Source organism: Acinonyx jubatus, chromosome C1 (genome assembly GCF_027475565.1).
Source record: "Acinonyx jubatus isolate Ajub_Pintada_27869175 chromosome C1, VMU_Ajub_asm_v1.0, whole genome shotgun sequence".
Lineage (NCBI taxonomy): Eukaryota > Metazoa > Chordata > Mammalia > Carnivora > Felidae > Acinonyx > Acinonyx jubatus.
In genome coordinates this window covers 87,971,702-87,984,872 of record NC_069381.1, presented here as the reverse complement: position 1 = coordinate 87,984,872, position 13,171 = coordinate 87,971,702, and the positions used below count along the sequence as shown (strand labels likewise).

At 36.6% G+C, this 13,171-nt stretch overlaps 1 long non-coding RNA gene across 2 annotated transcripts in view; it reads right to left on the bottom strand.

The window, feature by feature from the left end:
* The window catches only part of LOC113599075 (uncharacterized), a 35,228-nt gene that overhangs the window by 8,888 nt on the left and 13,169 nt on the right, over positions 1 to 13,171 (bottom strand). The window contains exons 2-3 of one of the 2 annotated variants that reach the window (XR_008290855.1): positions 7,286 to 7,794; positions 6,404 to 6,514 (exon numbers count right to left, since the gene is read on the bottom strand). This is a non-coding gene — a long non-coding RNA (uncharacterized LOC113599075). The remainder of the gene's footprint in view (positions 1 to 6,403; positions 6,515 to 7,285; positions 7,795 to 13,171) is intronic. The other variant, XR_008290856.1, reaches the window with a different exon arrangement.

Sequence of the window (13,171 nt, the reverse complement as noted above, 5' to 3'; positions counted from 1 at the left end):
TTAATTATTTTTATGTATGTATAAATGTACATATGTATATATTTTTACTTAATTGTTTTAGCGTTAACTGGACAGACTGAATCTGAAATTCACTGATGCTTATTGCATTTAAAATGCCTCTTTATATCTTTAAAAGACAAGGATAGCATGAATAACTGTGACCATGAAAATATTAAAGCATAGATTTCTGAGATGGTTCTTCCAGGGAAGATATTTAATAGTGTGACACAAAAGGCACCATTACATTCATGTTTCTTGCAAGGGAAAATCTATTTTTAACCAAGACCTAATTGAGATGTATAGGATGGAAAGTAATCACTCCACTGTTTCATCATCAGAAAAACTATGGAAGAACACAGAAGTGAGGTAACATTCAGAGGCAGCTACTGAAAGCAGGGTGGAGCTCAGGGGGTGTTATGGGTGTGTCATTGTCACTGAAGAAGCACAGAGGCGGACATTCTCATCACTGCATCTGAAGCAGAGGAAATCTCTAGGAAGAGCTAAAGAAAATTATACAAATAAATTAACAATGGCTATATTTTAAAAGCTTGATCTTTGAATTCAGAATAGGAGGATGTGACTAAAGTGAACTAATAAAAAAGACATGACACAATAAAGGAACCATTTTAATTTTAAAAATGCAGAAAAAAGTCTAGAAACAAGTTTAAGAGACACCAAAAAATGAGAGTAGAAAAAGACAATAAACTTACTTTTGGCACCACTGTTTAAGTATTGAATTATGTTGAGAATAAATTATAAAATATAAGAAACTCAGTACATGTGATATTAATGTGTTATATAGCATTAAGCTTAAGATGGGGGTAAAATTGTATATAATTCTCTTATATGCATGCAATAAATCTCAAGTCTTCCTCTACTTTCTATATGAAAGAGAACTTTCATTATATTGCTACAGATCTCTGGGTCCCTAACCCAGAACATTCATCTTATATAGACAAAAGTTTTAAAATACTGTCTCCAAGTTTGAGATATGATTGAAAAATCATCAGGTTACATTTTGAATACCAGAGGTGTATTTTTTTTATTTTTATTTATTTATTTTTTTTGACATAGAAGGTAATATAATTTTTTTAATTTTTTTTCAATATATGAAATTTATTGTCAAATTGGTTTCCAACCAGAGGTGTATTTTATAGGACTTTCCAAAGTATGTGTCATCAGAGTAGGTGCTAAAAGGCTCAGCTTACCAAAAATAAATTCCATTTATCTAACTGTGTTAAATTTTTGCTGCTATAATTATTCTTTATACTTAATGCTACGTATTCATAGGAGAACCTATTTAAAAAGCAACTGTATTATTTTGGAAGAAGAAATTGTAAGCCATTAATATCCATTAACATATTTTTCCAGACTATTTTTTTACATTAATTAACTTTAGAAACATTAAGGGACCTGAGGAAATAGATGCCAGGTAGGTATGTATTTATGGGGGTTATTGCAAAAAAGGCAAAATTATATCCACCCACCATACAGAGCAGTGCTTGAAAGTCTTGAATAGCTATGGAGCAAAATGGCAAAACAGATATCATGGAAGAGATGAACTGAAAAAAGATAAAAGGAAAGAAGAAACAAACACTTGACTAATTTCCCAATTTTTCCTAGGGCTAATTCTTACCTATCACTGTTTTTGGGTACCTCATTCCTTGAGTATTAGTATACAGAGTTATGTGGAATCTGAAAAAAAATCACCAACAAAATCATAGAGACAGAGCTCATAGTTGCGGTTGCCAGAGGTGGGGACAGGGGGATGGGAGAACTGGTTGAAAGTGGTGAATAGGTACAAACTTCCAGTTATAAGATAAATTAATTCTGTGTACGTAATACAGTAAAACATATGACTATAGTTAACAATACTATGTTGTATGTTTGAAAGTTGCTAAGACAGTAGATCTTGAAATTCTTGTCACAAGAAAAAAAAACGTTAACTATGTTAGGTAATCATTTAGCACTATATACCTATATCAAATCATTATGTCATACACCTTAAATTTACACAACATTATATGTCAATTATATTTCAGTAGAGTGGAAAAAAGTAAGATATGTAACACTATCATGTTTTTTAACACCTAACTATCTTAATTCATTTTGATCACCTTTCTACATATGGTGAACACCTGTTACATATTGTCACTTCAAAAAATATAAAGTAGTTCAAAACTTGTTACTTTAAAAAACAAAGGTATATAGTCTGGTCCTATGAAAAACTCATTAGAAAGAACACGTACTGTAACTTTTTAAAAGTTATTTCTTATGTGAGACTATGTAGTTTAAACAGATTCATTTTGGAAGTCTTTGTTATATTACTAGTGACAAGGGCTGTTATGCAAAAGAATTGAAGGAATTGAAACAACACAAGTCAAATCTTTCACTCAGTGTTTGGTATGCAAGCCAAGTATATAGGGTAAGGTTATATAGATGTCCTGTCTGACTTCTGAAAGCTATTTCAAAAGTTTCTCTCTTTCTGATATGTGAAGACTTGAGAATTTGCTGTCCTGGTGCTTTTGACACTAAACTAAGCCAACATTACAGGGAAGTGAACACATCTTTCATCATTGGTTAAGATTAGCTTAAACTGAATCTACAGGGTATCTGTTATAAACACATAACAGGTCATGGCTGAAAAGAGAATAATTTAACCCATTTTACTCACTTTAGGCTGCCCAACTATAATTAATAAAGATATGTTTGCAAGATTTTGGAACAAATATTAGAAAACCAAAACATCTGACTGAGAGTTAAAGCTGTTTAATAAATGAAAATCCACAATGGGAGCTACAATAAAAATTGAACTTGGAAAAAATAATATTTAATCTCAGTAGATATTTTCAATTTTATAAAATGAATTAATCAAGCTAATGTCCTTTTTAATGTGTTGGGATTAAATTTACTTTTTTCTTATAATCCTAAAAACAAGATCCTTACTGCTTTCATTAACTTCTAGAATAAATACACTTAGAAGTTTATATGTTGCCATATGATACATATGGCAACACTTATAAAAAGAAGAAAATTATCAAATAATAAAGCTGTACATGAAAAAATATGTATAACAAAAAAACCTCAAAATATCTTACTCATTTGAGGTTAAGAAGATGAAATGATATAAAAGAAAAAAGGGTTTACATTTTGAGTGTCAGAAACAGTAATCATTTTTAAAATTTCTACGTTAGTAATACAGGCATTTGCTTGAGAGCCTTATAACTTGTACTTAAAAATTCTAATCCCATTTAATTTTTATTATAAATCCCCTTGAATTATACCCAAGCTAGTACCTCTGTCAGGCTCCCTTCTTAAATTTCTCACTTGAGGAAACAAGAAAAATAACAACAGAACCAAGTGGTATATACTTTTGGGAAAAACTTGAGTTTTTCTTTCTTTTGAAATGTATTTTTCACACGTTTTACAAAGCCTTGTGAAGTGGCTGTCATTTGAACTGTGTTTCTTTATCCTTTGGTATTGGTGCCTGAAGAAAGAGCTTCAAAAATAAAATGATAAAAAATAAAAGATTCTCCCAAAGATTTGATATCTTTAAATACTCCCAATTCTCTTATGGCTACTAATCGTAGTTCCAATATGCAGTTGCTGTCTTCTCCTCTCACAATTGTCTTTAGGTATTGAGATACTGAATGTAAATGCAAAGTTTCCTATTGTGTTCTTAAACCTTTTTTTTCATAGTTTCTACGGACTGTGCCATCCTTTTGCTGCATGATGTAGCAGCTAGCAACATTTTAGAGTTTGTAATTAAATATTAAAATTATATATAATTAATGTATAATGTATAATAATATTAATATAATTAAATATTAAAATTAGCTATGTTATATGTACATACATAATGTATATACATACATAATGTATATACATATATAATATATATACATTAAAGTTTGTTGTGTTTTTTTTTTTTTGAGATCAACAGTGAGTAGGGGAGGGGCAGAAAGAGAGGGAGGGAGAGAATCCCAAACAGGGTTAGCACTGTCAGTGTGGGACACGGGGCTCAAACCCACGAACCGTGAGATCATGACCTGAGCCAAAATCAGGAGTCAGACGCCCAACCGACTGAGCCACCCAGGCGCCCCTAAAATTATATTTTTTTAATGAAAAGAGACATGTTCCATCACCAGCAGTGCTTATAAAGAACTTGTTATATTTAAATGAGGGAATAATGGTTAATATATTGAAATGTTTTGCTTATCTTCAACCTCAAATTGATAAATTTATCATAGGTAATAGATCACTTGAGAAATACATACTTTAAACATATTATGACATTTAAAACATGTTTGACCAACTCTAGTACCTTAGGAAACAGGTAGGTAAAAACTGGGTGCAGAAATTATTCATAATGGAAGCATGGTATTTAAGTGTGGCAGCATCACTGGGGGTTGGGCACTAGCAGTCTAGTGCCAAGTGGGAATCAAATGTCTCATATGAGCAGTTGCAATGACTAGTTTCTGATTCTGGATACCGATCCCTTTCTCTTTGGGAGTTGCTGTGGTTGGTGCTTGTTATTTATTTATTGACTTGGATGAACTTAATTCAGTGAAGTCTATTTTTCCCCACAGTGTGAAACCTCTGATGCCAATCCTCAGAGGACAGTCTTTTCACACTAACCATGGAATGACAGTGTTTTTAGCAGAGTGTTGTCTCTTTCCTTGATCTTTCTGTTATGTTGTCTCTCACATCCAACTGTTAAGACTCCACTAATTGCCAGCTGAGCACTCTACTGTTTTTGACATAATTTGGACTCAGGTTAAAATAGGTGCCTTTGCATGTGTATTTTGAGGTCAATTTTTCTTCTGACCACAGGGGGCGTCTTTTTAGGTGTCTCTTTTTCTAGTTCTCTTTTGGTACACTAGTAGCTTGTGATTAATTTGTTGCTGTCATGAAACTAGCAGCTTTATCTTCATGGCTTATCGTCAAAATCTACACTTTTTCCCCCCTTTCTTTATAACATCCTTATGCTTGAACTTTCCCAAACTATGTCCCAAAAATACAGTTCCCTGGAGGAGAGTTCTGGTGTTCTCTGTTCTTCTAGCTTGCCTCTTTCTCTGAGCAAAAAAAATCTCTGAGTTTCTGTTCTGGAGCTGAGGGTAGGGACAGTGGCTCACTTCTCTTGGAATGACTGGGTGTTATACAGAGGTGGTTAAGCCTGGTCTTCTCCTCCTGCATCTCTCAAGGTGGAACCTGTACACTGTAAGTGAGCTGGGGTGAGGGAAATTGGGGCCAAAGTATTCGCCCCTGTCACACCTGGGTAAGATGCTCACCCTACAAATTGGGGTAGGGTGGGAGAAAGTGGCCCCCAATTTATCAGCTGCAGTTGACTGAAGTTCACCCTGTGCAATTTCATCCTTCTGCAGTTAGCCAATGGTGGGGAAGGATGGAAAATGTCTGACTGTCTCAGAGAGATACCACAGCCCTTAACTAGGAGCTGGGAGAACATAGGCCCCAAGGGCCATGAGGTCTGGTAGATTTTTTTTTTTTTTTTTGAAAACAGTTTCTTCATTTTCTCCATGTTCTTAGGAAAATTTGCAGAAACTTTACAAGGTCACTTATTTTGTAAATTTTATCTGTTATGGTTATTCTGCTAAGATAAAGGCCATAGAGCTCCTCACACAGCTGTTCTGGAGTAGAGCTCCCTCCAAAGCCATTTTTATCACAGGACACTAATTATTTGTAATTCTGAAAAATACCACAAAGTTTGAAAGAGTTTCTAAGTTTTATAACAAAAATTTAAATGCTCAAAAATATGGCTCAAATTTTAGTATATTTTTTGACATGGCACATTTTGAACGCATAGTATAAACATATATGAGTGTACTTATCAAGGAAAAAAGAAATATAATCTTTCAGTTAATCAGTGAGGCATCTGACAGGCATTTCTATTGCTTCAAATTCATTTCTGAAATGAACTACTTGCACCAAAATCTTGATATTTTTAGTATGGGCTTTGAAAATATTGATGTTAATATTAAAAAAAAAAACAACACCTGTTGGGATTATGATAGTAGTCCTATATGATGGAAATGGTCTTCTATAACATTCTTGTTATTTTCCACATGTTGATTTGACTTAGTTTATCACAGGTACTTTCTCTAGAATTGTATCACCCTGAAGTAGTTCAACATGCCATCCCCAAATATGCCCCTATGATAGGTTGGTAATTTGGAGCTAAACACACTTGAAAAGCAGTAAATGCAGGAAGAGCCTTTCTCTGAACTCCCCTGATCTGCCTGAAAACCAGATCCTCCAAAGGGAACTCAATTGTCTGAAATCCCCTCCCCAAGAGTATCATCTAGCCAGATGAACCCCTTCTCTCAGGAGAGGGGACTAGAAGCGCACACAGCACCCAGAAAAACTTAGTCACAAACCATCATACCTTCCATCTGCTGGAGAAGTTCAGGGCAGCTATTCTTGACAAAAGTCCATATGTGAGAGGAGCAGAAAATATTTGAACCCAGGAGTCCCTCACACAGATGTACTTGTCTGCCTAGGATTTCAGGGGAAGTTAGGGTTTAGTTTCCTTTTCAAAGCTGCCTGACCAAAAGGTGTTGGGGAAGGGTTTGAGGAGCAGTCCAAAGCTGGAGGCCTCAACACAGTCCTCCAGAACGGCCCCTCCCACCCTGCAGCGAGCGTCCAGGGCTCAGGGGAAGGACTTCCCCATATATCCTGCGCGGTACGGAGTTGCTTCTTAATGCCGCGGGTGTGTGTGACAGGAGAGGAAATTGGCTGTCTGGCCTCTTCCTCCTTTTCCCATTCCCCCAAAAGAGAGCCCCAAGCTGGCCCTCCCCAGTCTGGCACACAGAGCCACCGCTGATTCCTCCCTTCACCCCTCTGGGCGCTCCAATGCCGCACTGCCACCTGTCCCCCACTCTCCTTACATGCTCCCGTCCACCCAGCTTAATAAAATGGTTTGTTTAAAAAAAAAAAAAAAAGAAAGAAAGAAAGAAAGAAAAGGCAGCATTCCGCCAGCCTGGGGTTTGTCTCTTGCTTCGACAATGCTCCCTCTTGCTCCGGCAATGCTCCCAGGTAACAGAGGCCGAGACTCCCCTTCTTCTAGCCTCTGACCAACCTCTAACCTCCTGTCCAGTCACAGCCTCCCAGACCATCTTTTCTGCTATCATCTGCCGTTGGGACCAAACCACTTTGTTTATTTGCGCTTGATTTTTTGCTGCCCACCAACCAGAAGCTCCCAGATTTCTCAGAACTACCTGCACTCAACTAGCTGGCCAACCTGCATTTGTAGGCCTCCTATACTTACCTTTCTCTGGGCTTCTATCTGGCCTGGAGGATGTGGCTCCGCAGGGCGTGGGCCACTTCTGCCCGTTGGCGAGGAGAAGGGAGATCACCCAGCGTCCCTTGAAAATGCAAAAACAGCGTGGGGGAGGGGGCGGCTGCGTGCCCTTTTCGGGGAAAGTACAGAAGCCGTCGCGAGAGGAGTGGGGGTAAAACCCTGGAGGCCAAGGAAGCCGCCAAGGTTCTGGGGAAGATCCTGAACCAAGCCCTTCGGGATCTGCGTGCGCGTGGAGAGAGCCATCTCTGTGACTTCCTGGAGAACCACTTCCTAGAGGAGGAGGTGAGACTTTTCGGGCTGGGCTGGGGGAGGGTCTCCCCGGAAGGTTCACCCTCAAGCGTGATTAGGAGCCTCGGGAGCCCAGAAGTTTTTGAGGGGCCCTCTGGCATCATCCTCTGTGGTGTCCGGTCTTCTGTCTGAGCCTCTCCCTGAAGCCCTTGCTCAAGACCTGGGTCAAATGAAAACAATAAAACTTTCTGAAGAAAAGGAAAAAAAAAAAAAAAAAAACAAAAACCCTAGAAAAGGCCCATTCATTTTACCTAAACACCCTTCACTGTCTTCTAAGTTGGTTACATTCCTCCTCCTCTTCCCTTATTGAGATGATATATAAGCTCTCAAATCTCACCATTATTTTGGGTATTCACTGTTTTTTCCTGTGATACCCCATACATGTAATACTAAAAATTAATCAATTTGTATATCTTTTCTCCTGTTAATTTGCTTTTTTGCTAATTTCATAGACCCAGTTATTGAACTGAAGGAAAACAGAATATCCACCCCAAAATATGTGATTTTGGGGTACAGATACTTTGCACTGAAGGCAATTGAGAAGATATAAGAAATGCCCCTCTCCTTATTAGCTTAAAAGCAAGACATAAATTTTCAAAGATCTCCCTCCACCCCTCTCTACCAGGAAGAAAAAAAGTTAATCACCCCAAAAGTTAGACACTATCAGTCTGAAGAAGGTATCAAAGGAATCTAAACAACAAACTTTACTAATTGGCCTCTAGCTCATTCCTTGGAGGCCCCAAACAGATTTCCTGTGTCCTGTCCTTTCTCCACAAGTGTATTATTCTTTGTTGAAGATGCTATGTAATCTGGAATTCTAAGCCATCTCTGAGTTGCTCATTTTCCCTGGGTATCTCCCACATATACTTGGAGTAAACATGCTAATGAACTTGTTTGTTTTCCTCTTGGTCACCTATCTTTTGTTATAAGAGTCTCAGGAAAAACTCCAAAAGGTAGAGGGAAATCGTTTTCCCTCCCTTACAGAAGCTAAGAGGGTAGAGGAAGTCTTTCCTCCCCTACACCCTCTGTGTATGAAGATTAATGCTCAGGTTCAATCATAGCTGTTCTTTTTAGATGCACAAGTGTCTAACAATTACTAATCTACATGTGATTTTCTTAAACACTAACTATTAGGAAGATCTGAAGAGTAGACCCTGTGAAGGAAACTAAAACCAAAACCAAATCAAACCAAACAGAAAGATACGTTGGAAGGATATGTGAAAATCTAGCCCTCCCCACCCTCTTCGACACACACAGTCATAAACACACACATGGTTTCAGGCACATGTGTACACAGACACGTACATATTAAAAGAAGTAAGATTATTCCAGTGTGTAGCATGAGGTATCTCTGAAAAACTTCACTACAACAAATAGTAAATTTAAGAAAACATTTGATTTTAGAGTTTTATCTGCTTCAAAGTAGCAAATATTTCATTCTCAGATTCTTTATTCACAACTTTTTAAATACATAATCTCACTACAGGAGGAAAATAGCAGTCAATAGTGGGCAAAATACAAAAATGCTGGTAATGGGGTTCTGATTAAGTTACTTGCCTAACTGAAGAATAATAAGAAACAAATTGTAATCATTCCTGTCATTTGTTACAACACCGAAAAATATTTTGCTAAAGTATCCAGAAATTATCCTAATGTGCTCATTTTCTTTCTTTTTTTAAAATATAATTTATTGACAAACTGGTTTCCATACAACACCCAGTGCTCATCCCAACAAGTGCCCTCCTAAACGCCCATCACCCACCTTCCCCTCTCCCCCACCCCCCCATCAACCCTCAGTTTGTTTTCAGTATCCAAGAGTCTCTTATGGTTTGCCTCCCTCCTTCTCTGTAACTTTTTTTCCTCCCCATGGTCTTCTGTAAAGTTTCTTAAGATCCACCTATGGGTGAAAACATATGGGATCTGTCTTTCTCTGACTGACTTATTTCACTTAGCATAATACCTTCCAGTTCCATCCACGTTGCTGCAAATGGCCAGATTTCATTCTTTCATTGGTAATGTGCTCATTTTCTAGGGCTGCCATAACAAAGCACCACAACTGGGTGGCTTAAACAATTGACTGTCTGAGAGTTCTGGAGGATAGATGTCTGAAATCAGTGTCAGCAGGGTTGCTTACTTCTGAGAGCTGTGTGGTAGAATTAGTTCCATGCCTTTCTCTTAGTTTTGGTGGTTTGCTGGGAATCTGTGTCACTCCTTGATATGTAGATATGTCAGTCCAATCTTATCTTCACCTGGCGTTCTTTCTGCGTGCATATATTTTAGTGTCCAAGTTTTCCTCTTTTTTTACAAAGATGCAGTCATGTTCGATTAGGGCCCACCCTAGTGACTTCATCTTAACTTGATCATGTGCAAAGACCTTATTTCAAGAAAAGGTCACACTCATAGATATTGGCAGGCTGGAATGTCAATGTCTTTAGGTGGACGCAATTCAACCTGTAACACGTAGGGACTTTGACACCAATAGTAAAAGTGAATGTGTATGAACTGTGAGAAAATAAATAGGAAAAGAAACACAAACATACTAGTTAGATTATGGGGGCTTATGGGCCCCAATGACTCTCAAATTTCTTTATAAATATCTATTACTAATTCATTTGTAAAAAATATATGTAATTTATTTGTGATACAAAAACAGCATTTTATCAATTCTAAGACACTTTTTTCACATTTTAAAATATCTTAATCATGATGCATATTAAAACTTGTGAATATGTGTAATTTTAATTGAAAACTTTTTCCCTTTATTAATGGTACTAAAAATGTCTTAAAATAGATAATATTGTAGATTCCATAATATATAACAATATTTTCTCTAATAGCATAAGCTGAACCTTGTCACCATTAAGTATAACTGTACCTACCCAGATCAGATTTGTATTCTTTCTTTGCCTAGCTTATTTTAATGACATTTAATACTTTAGGAAGGAGACATATTCTTTCTAAATAGATATGAAATTAGAAATCAATATGTTGTGTGCACATAATTTGATTACAAGTATCCTTCTATCAATCAGGTAAATATATGATCATTGACCATAACCAAAACCTCTAACTGCTTTAATTATGTCTTTTTTCTTTGGTCCTAGTCACCAGTCACCTTTCAAATTTTAATGCTATTAAATTAATTAAACTTCACAATATTCAACCCCTTAGTTAATTGTCACTAGTAGCACTAGAATTGTCACCACAAATCAGCTTTATGTAAATTCTTCCTAAACGAGTTTGTAGATTGCTTATTTTTTTTACTTCTTTTTTTTTTTAAGTTTATGTATTTATTTTGAGAGAGAGAGAGAGGGAGAGAGAGAACATGAGCAAGGCAGGGGCAGAGAAAGAGAGAGAGAGAGAGAGGGAGAGAGAATCCCAAGCAGGCTCTGTGCTGTCAGCACAGATCCTGACATGGGGCTTGAACTCACTAACCGTGATATCATCACCTGAGCCAAAACACAGTCAGATGCTTAACCCACTGAACCACCCAGGTGCCCCATGGGTTGCTTATTTTTAAGAACTGTATGCATCACTTGAATTATGTGTGCCATGAAAGCTATATAAAAATGCAAAGACATGACCATTATTTGTGGCCATTTTTATGTAATTCTGTGTATTACAAACACATTTTATTTCCAAATTATCTTCCCCAAAATATTTAATCAGTCATTCAAGCATCTGACTCTTGATTTCGGTTCAGGTCATGATCCCAGGGTTGTAGGATCCAGCCCCATGTTGGGCTCCATGCTGGGCATGGAGCCTGCCTGAGATTCCTTCTCTCCCTCTCTTCTCCTCTCCCCCATTCTCTCTTTCTCTCAACAATTAATTTGACTTACAGTATTTCAAAATACTGCATTTTCCTCAGATAAATAACCTGTTGGTATTATATTAATCACAATCTGACCTATCTGCCATGTTTCAGTTACAAATAATATTGGTGAATATTATTTCCACAAGCACCATTCCTTTGAGAGAAAAGCTTACAATTTTCACTATATTCATCAGCATTAGTGTTCATTTACAAAGACATACATGTGTTTATTTTATCTTGTTCTGGTAGATTAACATCATAGAAGGATTGACTTATGAAAAGGTTGGGTCATATTTAGTCAATACATTTCTCTTAGGAACACTTTATTCTTAGTTAAGTGAAGAACAAGAGGCCAAGGGCACTCTATTTTTTTGTTTATCTATGTTTGTTTTTGGAGGGTCTCACCATGGTTGACTAATGTTCCACTGTAGTCTCATTTTTATTTAGGGCTGAAATTTTAATTAGTCCTTTGAGTTTTAGCCAGTTGTCTTTTGGCAACTCAATGCACATGTCTCCAGTCACTCTCTTTGACACTTATGTCCTGATACTCTCCTTCCTAATTAATCCACTTACATAGCTTTAAATAATTAACTTACTACTGTGAGGCTGTATTTATAAAATATTTTGAAGTATCTTAAAATTTGTTTTTTCTATTGTTATTGTTACTATTTGCTATTAAACTTTGCTAAAAACAGGTCAAATGCATCATGCTTCATTAGCATTATTCAGTCAACTATTATTTCATGTAGTGCTGTATTGTTATGCTTGTTTATATAATTTCCCTTCATGATAGTTATTGGTATATAAGGAAGGCATTTTTAAAGCACTTTACCAATAATATTACTACTATTAATAGCAGTCAATTTCAGAAATATTATTACAACCTTTAAGATAAGAAAACTGAGAATTGTAACTTGTAATAGAGAATTTTTGTTTGCTAGAAGGTGCACAAGTACAAGAAGTTAGGTGTTAGCCTGTGGTCTAAAAAGTTGCTAGAGATTAATGATATGATTCATTTTCTAAGAAAAATAGAGGCTATTTAGTCAGTTTCTGAATGAAATGGTACAATAGCTAACATACCATTCTGTTGCTCACTGAGTGAGTCCTGTTCAAAAAGAATATTTGATTCTTATAAAGACATAATCAGTTGAGTTGGTCTCCAACCTGGGAGTAAATTAGTCAGTGAAAAGTCAGCTGAATGTCTACTATTAACAGCTTTACTGGAGATGCACCAGTCAGAAACAGTGTGATTCTGATTTACAGAAGAGGAGATACACACACACACACACACACACACACACACACACACACATCTAAGACCTAGTCTGTAGAGGGAGAGCTGTAGACAATATTTTGCTTATTTAGATACTGCTTTTTGATACTAAGCTGTAACCAGAGGTTTTCCTTGAAAATAACCTATAAATAAACTAAAAATGGCTATGGTCATGCTATAGTCCAAGACAGGAAATATACACTGAACAAGAACATCTGAAACATGATTAAATCCTAATAGGGAATAAGGGTTAGAAGGAAGGGAAACTGGCAGCTTATTTCTTCTCCATTTTTGCCATAAGACCCAACTAATAAACTAATCGTCTTCCTATTGCTTTTTTTTTTCCTTCAAGTGTACATTAAACTTGAAATTACAATTCTTCAGAGAAACAGTAGTAGAGGGATATAGAATTGTGGGGGTTAAGGGTTCAGGGGTGGCAAGTCCACAATCTATAAGGCAAGCTAGATTCTTGGCCAGG